This window comes from Grus americana, chromosome 35, assembly GCF_028858705.1.
Source record: "Grus americana isolate bGruAme1 chromosome 35, bGruAme1.mat, whole genome shotgun sequence".
Classification (NCBI taxonomy): domain Eukaryota; kingdom Metazoa; phylum Chordata; class Aves; order Gruiformes; family Gruidae; genus Grus; species Grus americana.
The window spans coordinates 24706-47392 of record NC_072886.1 but is presented as its reverse complement, the minus strand read 5'-3'; the positions used below and the strand labels follow the sequence as shown (position 1 = coordinate 47392).

At 53.4% G+C, this 22687-nt stretch overlaps 1 long non-coding RNA gene across 1 annotated transcript; it reads left to right on the top strand.

The window, feature by feature from the left end:
• The first annotated feature begins 327 nt into the window (after positions 1–327).
• LOC129198744 (uncharacterized) lies at positions 328–2355 on the top strand. Its single transcript, XR_008574517.1, has 2 exons — positions 328–539; positions 1290–2355. It is a non-coding gene; the product is annotated as an uncharacterized LOC129198744 (long non-coding RNA).
• The last annotated feature ends 20332 nt before the right edge of the window (positions 2356–22687 follow it).

The following is a 22687-nucleotide window of genomic DNA, read 5'->3' as shown; positions in this document are numbered from 1 at the left end:
CCCCTATTGGCCACCCGCCGCTCCGCCCCCTTGCCGCAGCTCTCCGCCCCTTTACTGGCGACCGGAGGAAATGGGAGAACCTCATTGGCCCGCCCGCCTCTTCTCTCGCTTGGCTATTGGCAGGAGAGGCTGCCACTCCCACCCGTAAGCCCCGCTCCCTCCGGGGCGCCGTGCCATCACGGTGGCGTCGTTCGCGGCCATTGGCGCGCGCGCGCCGGCGCCTCCGCGGGCGCTGATTGGTCCGGGGGAGGCGGGGCCACTGAGGAGGGAGGGGGTGGGGCCGCGTGACCCGGGCGGACGGACACGTGACCACAACAGCCCCTCGCCTATAGCACCGCCCCTATAGGGGTGTCCCGTGCGTGCCGGCACCTATAGGAGGTACCGTACACAGGGCCGTAAGGCCGCTCCCTTTCCTACAGGGAGCTTCCTATAGGAGTTCCTCTATAGGCCCTTTCCCCTACGGAGAGCGCTCCGTGGCCCCATCTGGCCTACGCGGGCCTGAGAACATCCTATAGGCTGCTCCCCCCCTTACAGGACAGGTAAGGCGCTGTGTGGACCCCTCCCCCAGCTAGGTCAGTACCTATGAGATCACGTATGGAAGGCCATACCAATTACCTGAGCTTCTGGGAGCGGTTACTGTAAAGGGGGAATGACGATTTAAGTGAATATTTGGTCACTTTGGGAAAAACCGCTTGCAGGTCTGAAGACATACGTCACCTTATCCAAACCTCTGACCCTTGATACCCCTGTGCATCCGTACCAGCCTGGCGCGTTACCGGAAAGCGGCAAAATAATTCACGCTCTAAGACTTATTTTTGAAGTTTTAGAAAGCAGCCATTCTTTACTGCAGCGCTGGGTGCAGGGGGGATAACTCCACCTCACGTGCACACCCAAAAGACAAAACTAGCAAGTATTTATACTACGTTAATAGACATATTCAGTATATTTCCGAGTAGCGCTTATCACATTCACGGCTTTTCTGGGAACTCGTTCGCGTATGCTAATGTCACTCACGCGTGTTCGTTGGCACCTCCGGGTGGTCGTCGGGGGTCTTCAGACTCACTCCTGGTATCACCTATACCTTATCCCTCAAGGCTGGTTTTGTAACTTTCTTATCTTTGCGCATCTGTTCTTCCAAGGCCGAGCTGTTTAAAATGAGATTGTTCCAGAGCTTCTTATCTTACAACTAATTATTTTCTAAGTTACAATGGTTTCCCTTTTGTTTGGTTACATCTATTGAGCAATGGCTCTAATTGCTTGAATTGATCTTAATATTTCAATATTCACAGGTATCAGGCGACCACATCTACATAAAGACTTGGAACTCTGAACCGCTACAGGAAAAGTGGAAAGGACCCTCCCAGATTCTTTTGACAACTCACACAGCAATCAAGGTTGAAGGAATTAAACCATGAATCCACTATACCAGAGTGCGTTGGGTTTGCGTGGCAAGGTTTTGGTAGCGGAGGGGCTACAGAGGTGGCTTCTGTGAGAAGCTGCCGGAAGCTTCCCCTGTGTCTGATAGAGCCAATGCCGGCCGGCTCCAAGACGGACCCGCCGCTGGCCAAGGCCGAGCCAATCAGCGCCTCTGTGATAACATATTTAAGAAGGGAAAAACACAGTTAGAGAGCGCTTTTGCAGCCGGAGAGAGGAGGGAGAAGATGTAAGAAACTCTGCAGACGCCCAGGTCAGTGCAGAAGGAGGGGGAGGAGGCGCTCCAGGCACCGGAGCAGACATCCCCCTGCAGCCCGTGGTGAAGACCACGGTGAGGCAGGCCGTCCCCTTGCAGCCCATGGAGGAAAGATGAGGGGGTGTAGAAATTCCACCTGCAGCCCATGGAGGACCCCACACCGGAGCAGGTGGAGGCACCTGAAGGAGGCTGTGACCCCATGGGAAGCCGGTGCTGGAGCAAGCTCCTGGCAGGACCCGCGGCCCCACGGAGAGAGGAGCCCACGCCGGAGCAGGTTTGCTGGCAGGACTTGTGACCCCGTGGGGGACCGACGCTGGAGCAGTCTGCTCCTGAAGGTCTGCACCCCGTGGGAGAGACCCACGCTGGAGCAGTTCGTGAAGGACTGTCTCCCGTGAGAGGGACTCCATGTTGGAGCAGGGGAACGATGAGAGGAGTCCTCCCCCTGAGGGTGAAGAAGCTGCAGAAACAACGTGTGATGAACTGGCCGTAACCCCCATTCCCTGTCCCCCTGTGCCACTGAGTGGGGGGGCAGAGGTTGAAGCCGGGAGTGAAGTTGAGCCTGGGAAGATGGGAGGGGTGAGGGCAGGTGTTTTAAGATTTGATTTCACTTCTCATTCCTCTACTCTGTTTTCCTTGGTAATAAATTAGATGAATTTTCTCTCTAAGTTCAGTCTGTTTTGCTCATGACAATAATTAGCGAGTGATCTCTCCCTGTCCTTATCTCGACCCACAAGCTTTTCGTTATACTTTTTTCTCCCCTGTCTAGTGAACGAGGGGAGCAATAGACCTGGCCCCCAGCCAGGGTCAACTCACCACACCGAGTTAAGAAAGGCCCCTTGGATCAGTGGCAAGGAACTACAGAAGGGCCTTTAAAAATCAAATTGAATCGGGTTTGAAAGGGTCTGTCAAGTATGTAAGATGTCTTGCCCTGTCGGGACAGGTACGGTTACTGCTGATATATCTACTGATACATATATATATGGCTCTGATAAAGAAGGGCGAATGTGAAACTTAAAAGGGTCTGAAAAGATCTTAAAAGTTTCAAAAGGGTGGAAATGTAGCAAAAAAGATAGGCCTGTAATGAAGGCTTACTTATATGTGATAAAAAACTATTCATTTCTACTTTAGGTAGAAGGCTAACAATTCTTAGCATGAGCACCTGCTACACATCATGATCACAAGGAGGAGCTACAAGACACTTCAAGGCCCTTATGTACGTACTTCTCAGAAAGGGAGGACGCTAATTGCCTCCAGCAGCATCCTTATCTTCCTGAGGCACATAGCGAACAATTGCCAACACCGAAGTATTGAGAAACTAGGGGAAAGGTAATTTGGGCCAGGGTCCCCACCACCACCGACCCACGAGCCCCCTACCCAAATTATCCCACCTACTCAAAAGACAGAGGCGGAGAAAGGAACCGAGCGCACGTTCTAGTTTGCATACTAGGCGAAGAAATACAAACCAGTTACGGTAACAGGGAGCGCACCGCTTTGTAATCTTTGTAACGTTTGTGCATAAATATGACAAGAGAACCAGCGTTAGGGGTGCCTGATTAGAGGAACTATCCTCCTGACACCCAGCGCTGCAATAAAAGGAAATGCCTGCTTCTTCACGCTAAATCGGTGTTAAGGAGTTTTCTTTATTCCCGAATTTTGGTGATACCAGTGTAGAAAATATAGAAGCTTAGCTATAAGAAAACTTATGCTAACCAGAAAGCTACTCAAGGCCTGGAAGGAAAACTTCCAAAAAGGGAAAAATGTAATCATGGGATAGAGGCCGTGAGACAGAAACTATAGAATGATTAGCTTGGAATAATTAGTTTGTAATCAAGGTAACAGGTAATGAAGCTAACTGACCATGGCAACGTACAATGCTGCTACATTCCACGTACAGTCCCTACCCAACCGGACAATAGGCCCGGGAATATTAATCTTATGAAGTAAGTTGTAACGGACAGGTGCACCCACAGCGAGGATACTGCGCACGCCTGCGAGAAGAGGGTCATCCAGCAAACACGGGTGCGCGACCACTGACGACCACCGACGACCACCAGAGACCCCTTGAGGACCACCGACTGAAATCACTGAGCACACGTGACGGGGAGGAGGCTACGTAAATGAATTCCAAGAAATGATTATCATAGGACTGCCTTTTTTTGAGAAAAATGATGAATATGTATATTTTGATTCTATATAACCTGCATGTTGGTAATCACCCGTACGCACGTTGGGCCGAGCTGTTTCCCCCGTGCATCCGGCACTGTAATAAAGCAAACCTAGGGTAACTCACACCCGGTAGATTTCTTATACCCTTTTACAACCAGCGCACATTGCCGGGTCACGTTGAGCTTCTCGTCCCCCATCACCCCAAGTCCTTCTCCCCAGGGCCGCTCTCCATTCATTCTCCACCCAGCCCGGAGTTGTGCTCGGCATCGCCCCGACCCACGTGCAGGACCTTGCCCTTGGCAAACTCCACGAGGTCAAGTCACCGACAAAGACGTCGAACGGCACCGGTCCCAACACCAATCCCTGAGGAACGCCACCCATCACAGGTGGACGTCAGGACATCAAGACCATTCCTGCTTCCATCTCCCTTTTGGGTTGGCCACATCCCCCAGGGTTTTTGCTCTTCTGCCAACGCTGCCCTATACCCTCCTGCCTTCCGCTTGTCCTTTCCGTGCCTCTCCCGTTCTGGTACCCAGCCTGCTATTATTTAATTCTCCTTCTGTTACTTCTGAAAAATGCATTTGTACATCTCTGTCCATCCAGCAACCTGTGTCTGTCGTCAGTGCGTCCCTCCACTCTGCACCCCATTGCTCTTCCAACATCCTTCTGCCTGAGGCTGGCTGCTGGGTTCCCTCTCCGGACATTAAATACATTCCCTGGATGGATGCTGATTTTTGGCGAGAGGGACGGTAAGGGAAGTTCGGCCCCTTTCCGTGGGTAGACAAGCCCACAGGCCCAGTGTCAGTGGGGATGTTAAAGGACCACTCAGAGAAATTTCTATCTAGAGAGATCTTCTCCATGGCTGGTATTTCTGTTGTGCATCAAGGAGCAAATCTTCACAGCTGTGTGCTGGGCAGCCCAGGTGGGTCCCATGAGGATGGGGCTGGGCTCAGGTTTTAAAAGGTCTGCAGGTGGTGAAGGGGCCAGGCTGCTCTTTGTGTAGCCACCACTGGGGCTGAGGATTGGGCTGGCTCTACTGTGCCAAGGGCTCTAGTTAGGGAGGGGGTTGTCTCTTCTTGCCTGCCCTTGGGAGCTGGCCTAGGATAGAAACAAAGGGGCTGCCACAGGCAGCTGTCTCTGACAAGGAGCAGCAGGTCCCTGCGGCAAGGTTGGACCCCTCCCAGCGTTCAACGACCGCGCGCACCATCGGCACACAGCGCCGGGACTTCGGTGCCTCCGTCGGCCGCACGTCCGAGCTGCCGCGCGTCCGGGAAGCCTGGTGGGAGAAGAGGGTCGAGGCACCCGCCGCCTGCTCCTGGGTGGGCGAGGGTCGGGCAGCCGGCACTGTGGAGGAGCAAGGGGCGGAGGCAGAGAGAGGCCTCGGGGTGCCGAAGGTCTCCCGTGCGCGCCAGGAGGTGCCGTGAGTCGTGTGTCCGGGCCCATCCCTGCCACGCTTCTCCAGATCTCTGCCTGCCTCCTTCCTGTCCCTGCCTCCGGATCCCCCAAGATTTTTGCTCTTCTGCCAGCGCTGCCCCGTACCCTGCTGCCTTCCACTTTTTTTTCCTAGGCATCTCCTGTTCTGGTACAGTCTGCTATAATTTAATTCTTATTATATTACTTCTCAAAAATGCATCTCTAGGTCTGCGTCTATGCAGCAAACTGTCTCTATCTTCAGTGTATCCCTCTGCTCTGCAACCCACGGCTCTTCCAGAGTGCTTCTGCCTGTGGTTGTCTAGTAGGTTTGCTCGCCTGAGATACGATACCCTCCCTGTATGGATGGGAATGCGGGGGGGGGGCAGAAAGAAAGGTAGGGAACCGTTATATGTTAAGGCGAGCCTGCAGCCCCAGCGTGAGTGGTTCTGTGCGAGGGCCGCCGAGGGAGGTTTGAGGCCAGGCACCCCTTTTGGGACTGGCAGCTTTGGCCTGGGAGCAGGGGTTGGACTTTTGCAGTTTTGAGGCTGGATGCTGGCCGAGGGTTTGAAGGACTGTCACCTTTTGGATTTTTTGTACCTTTGAGAGCACTCTTGTCTTACTCTTCGCAGTTTAGGATTTCATCATTCAGCACTTTGCCCCCTGACAATTTGCCCCCCACGCATTTCCATTCCGTCCCTAAGGACATCTGTGCTTTGTTCAATTCCCTTTTGAGCTCATCACAGCCCCAAGGCTTTTGCAGTCTCTCCAGCCCCTTCAGGACCTCTCTAATCCCTGCAACGATGCTTCTTCTGTCAAAACCTTTTCCAAAGCCATCTTTGTGCTCCAGAGCAGTCTTTTTGTTTTTTCTGTCTTCTAGCATGCTTCTACTTGTTTTCCGATCCTCCAAAGATATCTATCTCTGGTTCAGATTACCTCTTGAGTTTTTCAGAGAAGGTGACAGCCTTCATCCATTGTTATCAACACATCTCCCATACTGGGTTTTTTGTGTGTTTTACACTTTATTTTTGTTCCAGCTACTTAGGTGGTCATTAGGTTTCTTCACAGAGTTTCTGATACATTTCTTGTATTACCATGTTCTTCTGGTGTTTTCTGTCTTTTGGGACTTATCTAGTTCTGTTAAGGGAGTCAGAGAGACCATCAAGGTTACTTGAGTCATCAATGATTTACTGTAAATAATTTACTTTGCAGTCAGAAATATTTTTGAGAAGGGATTCTTACAGGATCTATTTGTGTTTTGTCATTCAGTGTTATCTAGAACATAGATCTAGTAGAAGTTGGATCACATGCATTATCTCCCTAGAAGTGATGCATAACCCCATAGCATCTTAGTTTTTTTACAGGAAATTAAAGCACATAATTTTCAATATTGCTATTGCATTTAACAAACTGCTTTCCTACATAGCTTACTAAGGCATTTATCTTTTTCTCTCTATACCCCAGGAAAATTAAGTTTAATTACCTACCTGTTGCTGATGCAATAGATGCAGCTGAGGTAAAAGAGCAGGTATCATCACTTCCAGTAAGGATCACTTTCTCCATTCAGCACTTTACACAGCCCAAGCTCAGGGCAGATCAGAAAATCACTGTTCCTCCTCCGCCCGCCTTTAAGCCTCGTGGCGGTCGGCCCCACCCCTTGCCCAGGGGATGGTGGGAAGGGCGGTGGGCGAGGCCCGGGGTATATGAGCCGCAGGTCTGTGCCAGGGAGCTCATTCAGCTCTTGGGCTTCTCTGGTATTGGTGCTCTGCTGTGCCTCCAGTCAGTGGTAGCTTTTGAGTTAGCTCAGCTGTTGGTTTTGATGTTTGGGGAAGCAGAGGAGCCTGAGGTAAGAGCTTCAGGAATAGATGCTGTTAAGCAGGATATAGAGAAGAAAATGCATTTGTACGTAGGTGGGGTTTTTTTCCAAGTTCATAATTTTGTATTGAGTGTTCAGCAGTTTGCAAGATGATTGAATAGCGTGCATATTTTTTCTAGACTTGTTGTATTTTACTGGGGTTCCTGACTTCATTAGAGATGGAACCTTGTTTTTTTCACCAGTTTTGCTGTTTACTATGTAAATTACCAATGTCATCTCTTAATAGGACTGATGGTGATATTATCAAGTAGGGTTTAGGGTGAGCCTTTTGTATGTATCTGTTGATGGAGTTTTAGTATTTCTTAGGAAAGCAGCAAGGATATCAGGTACAGCATCTTTCAGAGTACAGGACAGCCTTTCCTAGTTGCCTATGGGCTACCGTGTTGTTCCTAGAAACTTTACAGCTTGCAGCAGGCCTCTCATAGATCACAAGCATCAGGGCTTCACTTATTTTGTGGGCCTGTAGCAGAGCCCAGGCTTTGCAGGAAAACAGAGGAGAAGAGCTGCCTGCAGAATGCAGAGCACAACTCAGAAGAGCAGCTCTTGAGGAGTGGCTGACACAGGGGGTCGAGGGGTGCAAATACAGGGAAGGAGCTATCAGAAGGAGTGGAGCTGCTTCCCTGAGAGTTCAGGAGAAGAGAAGGGGTTTCTAAAGTTCTGGGAAAGGGAGGAGGGTTCATCAGCCTTTCTAAGGTCAGCTTTGCAGTTGGATGTGGATGTCGATGAGGTCTGTTCTATTTTAGTCTCTCTGCAGGTGATAGGAGGTACGACAGTCCCAAGAGATGCACTGTGAACAATCCCTTTCTCTGTGTCAGAATACGCAGGGCTGCGCATCAGAAGGGTCTCATCTCGGTATCGGTCACAGCAGTTATGTTCTCTTGTTCATATTTATTTATTGGGTTTTTAGCACCGGTTTCTGTAGTTGTAAGGTGCCTGTTTTGGATCTTTGAGACACCACGTCACAACCATCACGCTTTTTCCATTGGCTGACCGCCTCTGTAATTCCCTAAGGGGTTTTGTAGGTAAGGAGGTAGTTGGTGTCACTTGTCAACTGAGCCTGAACGCAGCAACCTGTAAATGGCAGAGGCAATGAGGAGGAGCAGCTGAGGTAGAGCAATGGAAGATGGGAATTGGTGCAGGCAGGCCACGGTTTTGGGCAGCACCTCAGCATGTGGCTTTTGCTTTGGTGGTTTTCCGGTGCTGTAAGCAGCCTTGGAGGGACAAAGCCGTATCCCAGTCAGCGGTCTGAGAAGGTGAGCCGGTTGCCAGCTGGGCTGGCATCGCAGAGAAGGAAATCATGGCAGCTCGGTTAAGGGTTTCTCTTTGGTTTTACAGGTGCCACGTCAGCTGTTCTTGGAATTGGATAAGGATTTGAGGTGAGCTGCAGCGGTAGCAAGGAGGGGAATGAGACCAGTGACTTCTCCAAGAATAACTGTAATTTTGTCTCTCTTAGCGTCTTAAGTACCACAAGCAATGATGGCTACAGTGTCCGTCTCCACAAGGCACGGGCGAGTAGAACACCACAGCCCTTCTGAGGAGGCTTGGTATTGTGGGAGAGGTTGGCGTTGACTGGTGCGATGGCTTACTGCTGGCACTGCCCGTTTATGGGGTTATTTTATGCAGATGATGAAGCAGAACCAGGCGACTGCAGGACTGTCCCACTTAGCTGATGTGCGGTGGGTGTGTATTTGTCAGGGATGGTTTCAGATCCCTGGCTCTCTGAAAGCTAAGTTGACAGACCATGGACGGGGAGGGAGTGGGATGAGGAGGGGGCAAGTTTGGGGGTTGCAGGGGAGGGGTTTTAAGTTAGTTAAGGGGAAGAGGACTGTCTGGGAGCAGCGCCCTTTGGGCGGGCAAAGGGAGCGGGTTACTTGACAGCATAATGGGCAGAGCAGCTCCAGCCTTTGTCTCAGTTGTTGTGTATGTTGTCTTCTGTGCGTCAGGCCTCCCTCGGGTCTCAGCGCCTTCTTTGCGCTCAAGGGGCACGGCGTGCTTCTTGTGCGCCATCCCTAGGGTCTCGAATGCCCGTACTCGTCGGCATAGTGCCGATCGGGCGCTTCTTTTGTTGCACAGCAAGCTTACGGCATGGATGGGTCTTGCATCTTGGAAGTTTCCGGTGGATCCTCTTTTTGCAGCCTCATCCTAGGCTGCGTCGGGAGCTCTGCTCTCCAGCCATCCCTTTTCAGGGACCGGGGCTTCCTCCCCGCATCCTTGCCGCCTTAGGTCTTGAAGACTGGCTTCTTGCCACGTCCGTCGCCTCGGTTTTGACAGCAACTTCTTATAACGGGCCATCAGAGTCAATTCTCTTCTGGGGTTGCGGTAGAGCTTCCTCGCCTGGGCATTGTGCCCCGTAGGTCGTCTTGCTCGACATCGTCTCTGGTCCGGGAGTCATTCTTCTCGCTGAGAGTTTTCTCTCATCTTTGAGTTGCGTGGTTTGTAGCATTCTCTGTAGCCTTGGTCTGTGTGTCTGTGTTGGGCGTGGAGCTGCTCTGCCCGGGGTCGTCGAGTCAGGGTCAGGTGGACTAGCAATAAGAGTGTACGGTTAGTATGTTGATATGCCCAGTCTGGAATGGTTTGGCTCTCGCTCAGCATCTGGGTGACTCCATATAGTAATTTTGGTGCGGCTTTTTCAGACGCATACAGACAAGATGCGCGGCAGAGGAGGCGAGCGGAGCGCCGTACGAAGGTGGGTCGGCCGGTGGTGTCGGAGGGAAGATGTGGCCGGCGGCTATATGGCTACATTAAGATTTGTCTGGGTTTTTTGATTTTTTGAAGGCGTGAAGCTGGATATTGACATGGGAGGTGAATTGGGCCAGGTGCGGAGCGACTAGTGGGCTGAAGTAGGGGTTACTTTTCAGGTGTCACGCTGCTGGTTAAGAGGCAGGTATCCTTTGTTTGTGTTTTCTAGGTGGGGTGCAAGCAGGGCAGCCCAAAAAGACGGAGGCCAGGCGAGCAAGCGGCTGAGGTAAAGGAGGGGGAGGTAGTAATCCGTGCAGACAGGCTGCAGTTTTGTGCACTGTCTCAGCATGTGCCTTTTGCTTTGTTTTTTGCAGGTGACACAGGGAACCTCGGAGGGGCGAAGTCGCGTGCCGACGAGCGGTCCGAGAAGGTGAGACGCTCGTCAGTTTCTCATACCAGAGCATTATACGGCAACGCATTTGAGCATTTTCCTCTGGTTTTGCAGGAGCTGTGCGGCCACCTTTGGAACTGGATGCCCACTTGAGGTGAGCTGGAAAATTAGCAAGGGCGATCCTGGGAACGGTGACTTTCCGCAAACGCAGGAGTAATTTTGTGTCTCTTGGCATCCTAGGTGCCACAGGCGATGACAGCCGCAGTGTCTGTCTGGAACGAGCAAGTGAGTGGAAAGCTACGGTGGTTACGAGGAGGGGGGTGTTGTGGGAGAGGCTGGTGTTGAGCAGTGCGATGCTGACTGACGGCACTTTTATTGTTTGTGTTGTGGGTTTTTTTAATGGTAGCTGATGAAGAGGAACCGAGTGACTGCAGGGCCGTCCTGGTTTGCCAATGCGCGGCACGCAGGTCTTCTGTTGCGGGTGGTTCCAGATCCCTGGCTTTCTGAAAGCTAAGTTGAGGGACCAGGGCTAGGGAGGGAGTGGGGTGTAGGAAGGGGGCAAGTTTGAGGGTTGCAGGGGAGGGGTTTTATGGTTAGTGCAGGGGAGAGGGCTGTCCGGGAGCAGCCTTCCTTGGGCGGGCAAAGGGAGCGGGTTACTCGTCAGCACGATGCTAGCCTGTGCCGGGCAGGGCAGCTCCAGCCTGTGTCTACGGTATGTTTGTTGTGTATGTTGTCTTCTGTGTGTTAGCCCTTCCTCGGGTGTCAGCGCCCTCTTTTTGCGCTCAAGGGGCATGACGTGCTTCTCGGGCACCATCCCTAGGGTCTTGAATGCCTGTACTCATTGGCATAGCGCCAATCAGGCGCTTCTCTTCTTGCATAGCAAGCTTACAGCGTGCATCGTTCCTGCATCTTGGAAGTTTCTGCTGGGTGCTCTTCTTGCAGCCTCATCCTAGGCTGTGTCGGGAGCTCTGCTCTCCAGCCATCCCTCTTCAGGGACCGGGGCTTCCTCCCCGCATCCTTGCGTTCCTAGGTCTTGAAGACTGGCTTCTTGCCACGTCCGTCATCTCGGTTTTGACAGTAACTTCTTGTAACGGGCCATCACGATCAGTTCTCTTCCGGGGTTGCCGTAGAGCTTCCTCGCCTGGGCGTTGCGCCCTGTAGGTAGTCTTGCTCGACATCGTCTCTGGTCCGGGAGTCATTCTTCTCGCTGAGAGTTTTCTCTCATCTTTGAGTTGCGTGGTTTGTAGCATTCTCTGTAGCCTTGGTCTGTGTGTGTGTGTGTGTGTGTGTTGGGTGTGGAGCTGCTCTGCCCGGGGCCGTCGAGTCAGGGTCAGGTGGACTAGCAATAAGGGTGTACGGTTAGTATGTTGATATGCCCAGTCTGGAATGGTTTGGCTCTCGCTCAGCATCTGGGTGACTTGTTTAATAATTTGGTGTGGTTTTTTTTCAGATGCAGACAGACAAGATGCGCACCAAAGAGCGGCGGAGGAGGCGAGCAGAGCGCCGTATGAAGGTGGGTCGGCCGGTGGTGTCGGAGGGAAGATCTGGCTGGTGGCTCTATGGCTCCATTAAGACTAGTCTGGGCCTTCTTGATTTTTTTGAAGGCGTGAAGCTGGATATCAACACGGGAGGTGACTCGGGCCAGGTGAGCAGTGACTAGCAGGCTGAAGTAGTGGTTATTTTTCAGGTGTCACATTGCTGGTGAAGATGCAGGTATCCTTTGTTTGTGTTTTCTAGGTGGGGTGCAAGCAGGGCAGCCCAAAATGACGGAGGCCAGGTGAGCAAGCGACTGAGGTAAAGGAGCAGGGGAGAGGAATCCGTGTGGGCAGGCTGCGATTTTAGGTGCTGTCTCAGCATGTGCCTTTTGCTTTGTTTTTGGCAGGTGCTGCAGGGAGCCTCGGAGGGGCGAAGCGGCGTGTCAATGAGCGGTCCCAGAAGGTTAGACGCTTGTCAGTGTCTCATACGAGAGCATTATACGGCAACGCATTTGAGCATTTTCCTCTGGTTTTGCAGGAGCCGCGTGGCCGCTGTTGGAACTGGATACGCATTTGAGGTGAGCTGGAAAAATAGCGAGGGCGATCCTGGGAACGGTGACTTTCCGCAAACGCAGGAGTAATTTTGTGTCTCTTGGCATCCTAGGCGCCACAAGCGATGACAGCCACGGTGTCTGTCTCTGGAATGAGCAGGTGAGTGGAAAGCTACGGTGGTTACGAGGAGGGGGGTGTTGTGGGAGAGGCTGGTGTTGAGCAGTGCGATGCTGACTGACGGCACTTTTATTGTTTGTGTTGTGGGTTTTTTTTAATGGTAGCTGATGAAGAGGAACCGAGTGACTGCAGGGCCGTCCTGGTTTGCCAATGCGCGGCACGCAGGTCTTCTGTTGCGGGTGGTTCCAGATCCCCGGCTTTCTGAAAGCTAAGTTGAGGGACCAGGGCTAGGGAGGGAGTGGGGTGTAGGAAGGGGGCAAGTTTGAGGGTTGCAGGGGAGGGGTTTTATGGTTAGTGCAGGGGAGAGGGCTGTCCGGGAGCAGCCTTCCTTGGGCGGGCAAAGGGAGCGGGTTACTCGTCAGCACGATGCTAGCCTGTGCCGGGCAGGGCAGCTCCAGCCTGTGTCTACGGTATGTTTGTTGTGTATGTTGTCTTCTGTGTGTTAGCCCTTCCTCGGGTGTCAGCGCCCTCTTTTTGCGCTCAAGGGGCATGACGTGCTTCTCGGGCACCATCCCTAGGGTCTTGAATGCCTGTACTCATTGGCATAGCGCCAATCAGGCGCTTCTCTTCTTGCATAGCAAGCTTACAGCGTGCATCGTTCCTGCATCTTGGAAGTTTCTGCTGGGTGCTCTTCTTGCAGCCTCATCCTAGGCTGTGTCGGGAGCTCTGCTCTCCAGCCATCCCTCTTCAGGGACCGGGGCTTCCTCCCCGCATCCTTGCGTTCCTAGGTCTTGAAGACTGGCTTCTTGCCACGTCCGTCATCTCGGTTTTGACAGTAACTTCTTGTAACGGGCCATCACGATCAGTTCTCTTCCGGGGTTGCCGTAGAGCTTCCTCGCCTGGGCGTTGCGCCCTGTAGGTAGTCTTGCTCGACATCGTCTCTGGTCCGGGAGTCATTCTTCTCGCTGAGAGTTTTCTCTCATCTTTGAGTTGCGTGGTTTGTAGCATTCTCTGTAGCCTTGGTCTGTGTGTGTGTGTGTGTGTGTGTGTTGGGTGTGGAGCTGCTCTGCCCGGGGCCGTCGAGTCAGGGTCAGGTGGACTAGCAATAAGGGTGTACGGTTAGTATGTTGATATGCCCAGTCTGGAATGGTTTGGCTCTCGCTCAGCATCTGGGTGACTTGTTTAATAATTTGGTGTGGTTTTTTTTCAGATGCAGACAGACAAGATGCGCACCAAAGAGCGGCGGAGGAGGCGAGCAGAGCGCCGTATGAAGGTGGGTCGGCCGGTGGTGTCGGAGGGAAGATCTGGCTGGTGGCTCTATGGCTCCATTAAGACTAGTCTGGGCCTTCTTGATTTTTTTGAAGGCGTGAAGCTGGATATCAACACGGGAGGTGACTCGGGCCAGGTGAGCAGTGACTAGCAGGCTGAAGTAGTGGTTATTTTTCAGGTGTCACATTGCTGGTGAAGATGCAGGTATCCTTTGTTTGTGTTTTCTAGGTGGGGTGCAAGCAGGGCAGCCCAAAATGACGGAGGCCAGGTGAGCAAGCGACTGAGGTAAAGGAGCAGGGGAGAGGAATCCGTGTGGGCAGGCTGCGATTTTAGGTGCTGTCTCAGCATGTGCCTTTTGCTTTGTTTTTGGCAGGTGCTGCAGGGAGCCTCGGAGGGGCGAAGCGGCGTGTCAATGAGCGGTCCCAGAAGGTTAGACGCTTGTCAGTGTCTCATACGAGAGCATTATACGGCAACGCATTTGAGCATTTTCCTCTGGTTTTGCAGGAGCCGCGTGGCCGCTGTTGGAACTGGATACGCATTTGAGGTGAGCTGGAAAAATAGCGAGGGCGATCCTGGGAACGGTGACTTTCCGCAAACGCAGGAGTAATTTTGTGTCTCTTGGCATCCTAGGCGCCACAAGCGATGACAGCCACGGTGTCTGTCTCTGGAATGAGCAGGTGAGTGGAAAGCTACGGTGGTTACGAGGAGGGGGGTGTTGTGGGAGAGGCTGGTGTTGAGCAGTGCGATGCTGACTGACGGCACTTTTATTGTTTGTGTTGTGGGTTTTTTTTAATGGTAGCTGATGAAGAGGAACCGAGTGACTGCAGGGCCGTCCTGGTTTGCCAATGCGCGGCACGCAGGTCTTCTGTTGCGGGTGGTTCCAGATCCCCGGCTTTCTGAAAGCTAAGTTGAGGGACCAGGGCTAGGGAGGGAGTGGGGTGTAGGAAGGGGGCAAGTTTGAGGGTTGCAGGGGAGGGGTTTTATGGTTAGTGCAGGGGAGAGGGCTGTCCGGGAGCAGCCTTCCTTGGGCGGGCAAAGGGAGCGGGTTACTCGTCAGCACGATGCTAGCCTGTGCCGGGCAGGGCAGCTCCAGCCTGTGTCTACGGTATGTTTGTTGTGTATGTTGTCTTCTGTGTGTTAGCCCTTCCTCGGGTGTCAGCGCCCTCTTTTTGCGCTCAAGGGGCATGACGTGCTTCTCGGGCACCATCCCTAGGGTCTTGAATGCCTGTACTCATTGGCATAGCGCCAATCAGGCGCTTCTCTTCTTGCATAGCAAGCTTACAGCGTGCATCGTTCCTGCATCTTGGAAGTTTCTGCTGGGTGCTCTTCTTGCAGCCTCATCCTAGGCTGTGTCGGGAGCTCTGCTCTCCAGCCATCCCTCTTCAGGGACCGGGGCTTCCTCCCCGCATCCTTGCGTTCCTAGGTCTTGAAGACTGGCTTCTTGCCACGTCCGTCATCTCGGTTTTGACAGTAACTTCTTGTAACGGGCCATCACGATCAGTTCTCTTCCGGGGTTGCCGTAGAGCTTCCTCGCCTGGGCGTTGCGCCCTGTAGGTAGTCTTGCTCGACATCGTCTCTGGTCCGGGAGTCATTCTTCTCGCTGAGAGTTTTCTCTCATCTTTGAGTTGCGTGGTTTGTAGCATTCTCTGTAGCCTTGGTCTGTGTGTGTGTGTGTGTGTGTGTGTGTGTGTTGGGTGTGGAGCTGCTCTGCCCGGGGCCGTCGAGTCAGGGTCAGGTGGACTAGCAATAAGGGTGTACGGTTAGTATGTTGATATGCCCAGTCTGGAATGGTTTGGCTCTCGCTCAGCATCTGGGTGACTTGTTTAATAATTTGGTGTGGTTTTTTTTCAGATGCAGACAGACAAGATGCGCACCAAAGAGCGGCGGAGGAGGCGAGCAGAGCGCCGTATGAAGGTGGGTCGGCCGGTGGTGTCGGAGGGAAGATCTGGCTGGTGGCTCTATGGCTCCATTAAGACTAGTCTGGGCCTTCTTGATTTTTTTGAAGGCGTGAAGCTGGATATCAACACGGGAGGTGACTCGGGCCAGGTGAGCAGTGACTAGCAGGCTGAAGTAGTGGTTATTTTTCAGGTGTCACATTGCTGGTGAAGATGCAGGTATCCTTTGTTTGTGTTTTCTAGGTGGGGTGCAAGCAGGGCAGCCCAAAATGACGGAGGCCAGGTGAGCAAGCGACTGAGGTAAAGGAGCAGGGGAGAGGAATCCGTGTGGGCAGGCTGCGATTTTAGGTGCTGTCTCAGCATGTGCCTTTTGCTTTGTTTTTGGCAGGTGCTGCAGGGAGCCTCGGAGGGGCGAAGCGGCGTGTCAATGAGCGGTCCCAGAAGGTTAGACGCTTGTCAGTGTCTCATACGAGAGCATTATACGGCAACGCATTTGAGCATTTTCCTCTGGTTTTGCAGGAGCCGCGTGGCCACTGTTGGAACTGGATACGCATTTGAGGTGAGCTGGAAAAATAGCGAGGGCGATCCTGGGAACGGTGACTTTCCGCAAACGCAGGAGTAATTTTGTGTCTCTTGGCATCCTAGGCGCCACAAGCGATGACAGCCACGGTGTCTGTCTCTGGAATGAGCAGGTGAGTGGAAAGCTACGGTGGTTACGAGGAGGGGGGTGTTGTGGGAGAGGCTGGTGTTGAGCAGTGCGATGCTGACTGACGGCACTTTTATTGTTTGTGTTGTGGGTTTTTTTTAATGGTAGCTGATGAAGAGGAACCGAGTGACTGCAGGGCCGTCCTGGTTTGCCAATGCGCGGCACGCAGGTCTTCTGTTGCGGGTGGTTCCAGATCCCCGGCTTTCTGAAAGCTAAGTTGAGGGACCAGGGCTAGGGAGGGAGTGGGGTGTAGGAAGGGGGCAAGTTTGAGGGTTGCAGGGGAGGGGTTTTATGGTTAGTGCAGGGGAGAGGGCTGTCCGGGAGCAGCCTTCCTTGGGCGGGCAAAGGGAGCGGGTTACTCGTCAGCACGATGCTAGCCTGTGCCGGGCAGGGCAGCTCCAGCCTGTGTCTACGGTATGTTTGTTGTGTATGTTGTCTTCTGTGTGTTAGCCCTTCCTCGGGTGTCAGCGCCCTCTTTTTGCGCTCAAGGGGCATGACGTGCTTCTCGGGCACCATCCCTAGGGTCTTGAATGCCTGTACTCATTGGCATAGCGCCAATCAGGCGCTTCTCTTCTTGCATAGCAAGCTTACAGCGTGCATCGTTCCTGCATCTTGGAAGTTTCTGCTGGGTGCTCTTCTTGCAGCCTCATCCTAGGCTGTGTCGGGAGCTCTGCTCTCCAGCCATCCCTCTTCAGGGACCGGGGCTTCCTCCCCGCATCCTTGCGTTCCTAGGTCTTGAAGACTGGCTTCTTGCCACGTCCGTCATCTCGGTTTTGACAGTAACTTCTTGTAACGGGCCATCACGATCAGTTCTCTTCCGGGGTTGCCGTAGAGCTTCCTCGCCTGGGCGTTGCGCCCTGTAGGTAGTCTTGCTCGACATCGTCTCTGGTCCGGGAGTCATTCTTCTCGCTGAGAGTTTTCTCTCATCTTTGAGTTGCGTGGTTTGTAGCATTCTCTGTAGCCTTGGTCGGGGTGTGTGTGTGTGTGTGTTGGGTGTGGAGCTGCTCTGCCCGGGGCCGTCGAGTCAGGGTCAGGTGGACTAGCAATAAGGGTGTACGGTTAGTATGTTGATATGCCCAGTCTGGAATGGTTTGGCTCTCGCTCAGCATCTGGGTGACTTGTTTAATAATTTGGTGTGGTTTTTTTTCAGATGCAGACAGACAAGATGCGCACCAAAGAGCGGCGGAGGAGGCGAGCAGAGCGCCGTATGAAGGTGGGTCGGCCGGTGGTGTCGGAGGGAAGATCTGGCTGGTGGCTCTATGGCTCCATTAAGACTAGTCTGGGCCTTCTTGATTTTTTTGAAGGCGTGAAGCTGGATATCAACACGGGAGGTGACTCGGGCCAGGTGAGCAGTGACTAGCAGGCTGAAGTAGTGGTTATTTTTCAGGTGTCACATTGCTGGTGAAGATGCAGGTATCCTTTGTTTGTGTTTTCTAGGTGGGGTGCAAGCAGGGCAGCCCAAAATGACGGAGGCCAGGTGAGCAAGCGACTGAGGTAAAGGAGCAGGGGAGAGGAATCCGTGTGGGCAGGCTGCGATTTTAGGTGCTGTCTCAGCATGTGCCTTTTGCTTTGTTTTTGGCAGGTGCTGCAGGGAGCCTCGGAGGGGCGAAGCGGCGTGTCAATGAGCGGTCCCAGAAGGTTAGACGCTTGTCAGTGTCTCATACGAGAGCATTATACGGCAACGCATTTGAGCATTTTCCTCTGGTTTTGCAGGAGCCGCGTGGCCACTGTTGGAACTGGATACGCATTTGAGGTGAGCTGGAAAAATAGCGAGGGCGATCCTGGGAACGGTGACTTTCCGCAAACGCAGGAGTAATTTTGTGTCTCTTGGCATCCTAGGCGCCACAAGCGATGACAGCCACGGTGTCTGTCTCTGGAATGAGCAGGTGAGTGGAAAGCTACGGTGGTTACGAGGAGGGGGGTGTTGTGGGAGAGGCTGGTGTTGAGCAGTGCGATGCTGACTGACGGCACTTTTATTGTTTGTGTTGTGGGTTTTTTTTAATGGTAGCTGATGAAGAGGAACCGAGTGACTGCAGGGCCGTCCTGGTTTGCCAATGCGCGGCACGCAGGTCTTCTGTTGCGGGTGGTTCCAGATCCCCGGCTTTCTGAAAGCTAAGTTGAGGGACCAGGGCTAGGGAGGGAGTGGGGTGTAGGAAGGGGGCAAGTTTGAGGGTTGCAGGGGAGGGGTTTTATGGTTAGTGCAGGGGAGAGGGCTGTCCGGGAGCAGCCTTCCTTGGGCGGGCAAAGGGAGCGGGTTACTCGTCAGCACGATGCTAGCCTGTGCCGGGCAGGGCAGCTCCAGCCTGTGTCTACGGTATGTTTGTTGTGTATGTTGTCTTCTGTGTGTTAGCCCTTCCTCGGGTGTCAGCGCCCTCTTTTTGCGCTCAAGGGGCATGACGTGCTTCTCGGGCACCATCCCTAGGGTCTTGAATGCCTGTACTCATTGGCATAGCGCCAATCAGGCGCTTCTCTTCTTGCATAGCAAGCTTACAGCGTGCATCGTTCCTGCATCTTGGAAGTTTCTGCTGGGTGCTCTTCTTGCAGCCTCATCCTAGGCTGTGTCGGGAGCTCTGCTCTCCAGCCATCCCTCTTCAGGGACCGGGGCTTCCTCCCCGCATCCTTGCGTTCCTAGGTCTTGAAGACTGGCTTCTTGCCACGTCCGTCATCTCGGTTTTGACAGTAACTTCTTGTAACGGGCCATCACGATCAGTTCTCTTCCGGGGTTGCCGTAGAGCTTCCTCGCCTGGGCGTTGCGCCCTGTAGGTAGTCTTGCTCGACATCGTCTCTGCTCCGGGAGTCATTCTTCTCGCTGAGAGTTTTCTCTCATCTTTGAGTTGCGTGGTTTGTAGCATTCTCTGTAGCCTTGGTCGGGGGGTGTGTGTGTGTGTGTGTGTTGGGTGTGGAGCTGCTCTGCCCGGGGCCGTCGAGTCAGGGTCAGGTGGACTAGCAATAAGGGTGTACGGTTAGTATGTTGATATGCCCAGTCTGGAATGGTTTGGCTCTCGCTCAGCATCTGGGTGACTTGTTTAATAATTTGGTGTGGTTTTTTTTCAGATGCAGACAGACAAGATGCGCACCAAAGAGCGGCGGAGGAGGCGAGCAGAGCGCCGTATGAAGGTGGGTCGGCCGGTGGTGTCGGAGGGAAGATCTGGCTGGTGGCTCTATGGCTCCATTAAGACTAGTCTGGGCCTTCTTGATTTTTTTGAAGGCGTGAAGCTGGATATCAACACGGGAGGTGACTCGGGCCAGGTGAGCAGTGACTAGCAGGCTGAAGTAGTGGTTATTTTTCAGGTGTCACATTGCTGGTGAAGATGCAGGTATCCTTTGTTTGTGTTTTCTAGGTGGGGTGCAAGCAGGGCAGCCCAAAATGACGGAGGCCAGGTGAGCAAGCGACTGAGGTAAAGGAGCAGGGGAGAGGAATCCGTGTGGGCAGGCTGCGATTTTAGGTGCTGTCTCAGCATGTGCCTTTTGCTTTGTTTTTGGCAGGTGCTGCAGGGAGCCTCGGAGGGGCGAAGCGGCGTGTCAATGAGCGGTCCCAGAAGGTTAGACGCTTGTCAGTGTCTCATACGAGAGCATTATACGGCAACGCATTTGAGCATTTTCCTCTGGTTTTGCAGGAGCCGCGTGGCCACTGTTGGAACTGGATACGCATTTGAGGTGAGCTGGAAAAATAGCGAGGGCGATCCTGGGAACGGTGACTTTCCGCAAACGCAGGAGTAATTTTGTGTCTCTTGGCATCCTAGGCGCCACAAGCGATGACAGCCACGGTGTCTGTCTCTGGAATGAGCAGGTGAGTGGAAAGCTACGGTGGTTACGAGGAGGGGGGTGTTGTGGGAGAGGCTGGTGTTGAGCAGTGCGATGCTGACTGACGGCACTTTTATTGTTTGTGTTGTGGGTTTTTTTTAATGGTAGCTGATGAAGAGGAACCGAGTGACTGCAGGGCCGTCCTGGTTTGCCAATGCGCGGCACGCAGGTCTTCTGTTGCGGGTGGTTCCAGATCCCCGGCTTTCTGAAAGCTAAGTTGAGGGACCAGGGCTAGGGAGGGAGTGGGGTGTAGGAAGGGGGCAAGTTTGAGGGTTGCAGGGGAGGGGTTTTATGGTTAGTGCAGGGGAGAGGGCTGTCCGGGAGCAGCCTTCCTTGGGCGGGCAAAGGGAGCGGGTTACTCGTCAGCACGATGCTAGCCTGTGCCGGGCAGGGCAGCTCCAGCCTGTGTCTACGGTATGTTTGTTGTGTATGTTGTCTTCTGTGTGTTAGCCCTTCCTCGGGTGTCAGCGCCCTCTTTTTGCGCTCAAGGGGCATGACGTGCTTCTCGGGCACCATCCCTAGGGTCTTGAATGCCTGTACTCATTGGCATAGCGCCAATCAGGCGCTTCTCTTCTTGCATAGCAAGCTTACAGCGTGCATCGTTCCTGCATCTTGGAAGTTTCTGCTGGGTGCTCTTCTTGCAGCCTCATCCTAGGCTGTGTCGGGAGCTCTGCTCTCCAGCCATCCCTCTTCAGGGACCGGGGCTTCCTCCCCGCATCCTTGCGTTCCTAGGTCTTGAAGACTGGCTTCTTGCCACGTCCGTCATCTCGGTTTTGACAGTAACTTCTTGTAACGGGCCATCACGATCAGTTCTCTTCCGGGGTTGCCGTAGAGCTTCCTCGCCTGGGCGTTGCGCCCTGTAGGTAGTCTTGCTCGACATCGTCTCTGCTCCGGGAGTCATTCTTCTCGCTGAGAGTTTTCTCTCATCTTTGAGTTGCGTGGTTTGTAGCATTCTCTGTAGCCTTGGTCGGGGTGTGTGTGTGTGTGTGTGTGTGTGTTGGGTGTGGAGCTGCTCTGCCCGGGGCCGTCGAGTCAGGGTCAGGTGGACTAGCAATAAGGGTGTACGGTTAGTATGTTGATATGCCCAGTCTGGAATGGTTTGGCTCTCGCTCAGCATCTGGGTGACTTGTTTAATAATTTGGTGTGGTTTTTTTTCAGATGCAGACAGACAAGATGCGCACCAAAGAGCGGCGGAGGAGGCGAGCAGAGCGCCGTATGAAGGTGGGTCGGCCGGTGGTGTCGGAGGGAAGATCTGGCTGGTGGCTCTATGGCTCCATTAAGACTAGTCTGGGCCTTCTTGATTTTTTTGAAGGCGTGAAGCTGGATATCAACACGGGAGGTGACTCGGGCCAGGTGAGCAGTGACTAGCAGGCTGAAGTAGTGGTTATTTTTCAGGTGTCACATTGCTGGTGAAGATGCAGGTATCCTTTGTTTGTGTTTTCTAGGTGGGGTGCAAGCAGGGCAGCCCAAAATGACGGAGGCCAGGTGAGCAAGCGACTGAGGTAAAGGAGCAGGGGAGAGGAATCCGTGTGGGCAGGCTGCGATTTTAGGTGCTGTCTCAGCATGTGCCTTTTGCTTTGTTTTTGGCAGGTGCTGCAGGGAGCCTCGGAGGGGCGAAGCGGCGTGTCAATGAGCGGTCCCAGAAGGTTAGACGCTTGTCAGTGTCTCATACGAGAGCATTATACGGCAACGCATTTGAGCATTTTCCTCTGGTTTTGCAGGAGCCGCGTGGCCACTGTTGGAACTGGATACGCATTTGAGGTGAGCTGGAAAAATAGCGAGGGCGATCCTGGGAACGGTGACTTTCCGCAAACGCAGGAGTAATTTTGTGTCTCTTGGCATCCTAGGCGCCACAAGCGATGACAGCCACGGTGTCTGTCTCTGGAATGAGCAGGTGAGTGGAAAGCTACGGTGGTTACGAGGAGGGGGGTGTTGTGGGAGAGGCTGGTGTTGAGCAGTGCGATGCTGACTGACGGCACTTTTATTGTTTGTGTTGTGGGTTTTTTTTAATGGTAGCTGATGAAGAGGAACCGAGTGACTGCAGGGCCGTCCTGGTTTGCCAATGCGCGGCACGCAGGTCTTCTGTTGCGGGTGGTTCCAGATCCCCGGCTTTCTGAAAGCTAAGTTGAGGGACCAGGGCTAGGGAGGGAGTGGGGTGTAGGAAGGGGGCAAGTTTGAGGGTTGCAGGGGAGGGGTTTTATGGTTAGTGCAGGGGAGAGGGCTGTCCGGGAGCAGCCTTCCTTGGGCGGGCAAAGGGAGCGGGTTACTCGTCAGCACGATGCTAGCCTGTGCCGGGCAGGGCAGCTCCAGCCTGTGTCTACGGTATGTTTGTTGTGTATGTTGTCTTCTGTGTGTTAGCCCTTCCTCGGGTGTCAGCGCCCTCTTTTTGCGCTCAAGGGGCATGACGTGCTTCTCGGGCACCATCCCTAGGGTCTTGAATGCCTGTACTCATTGGCATAGCGCCAATCAGGCGCTTCTCTTCTTGCATAGCAAGCTTACAGCGTGCATCGTTCCTGCATCTTGGAAGTTTCTGCTGGGTGCTCTTCTTGCAGCCTCATCCTAGGCTGTGTCGGGAGCTCTGCTCTCCAGCCATCCCTCTTCAGGGACCGGGGCTTCCTCCCCGCATCCTTGCGTTCCTAGGTCTTGAAGACTGGCTT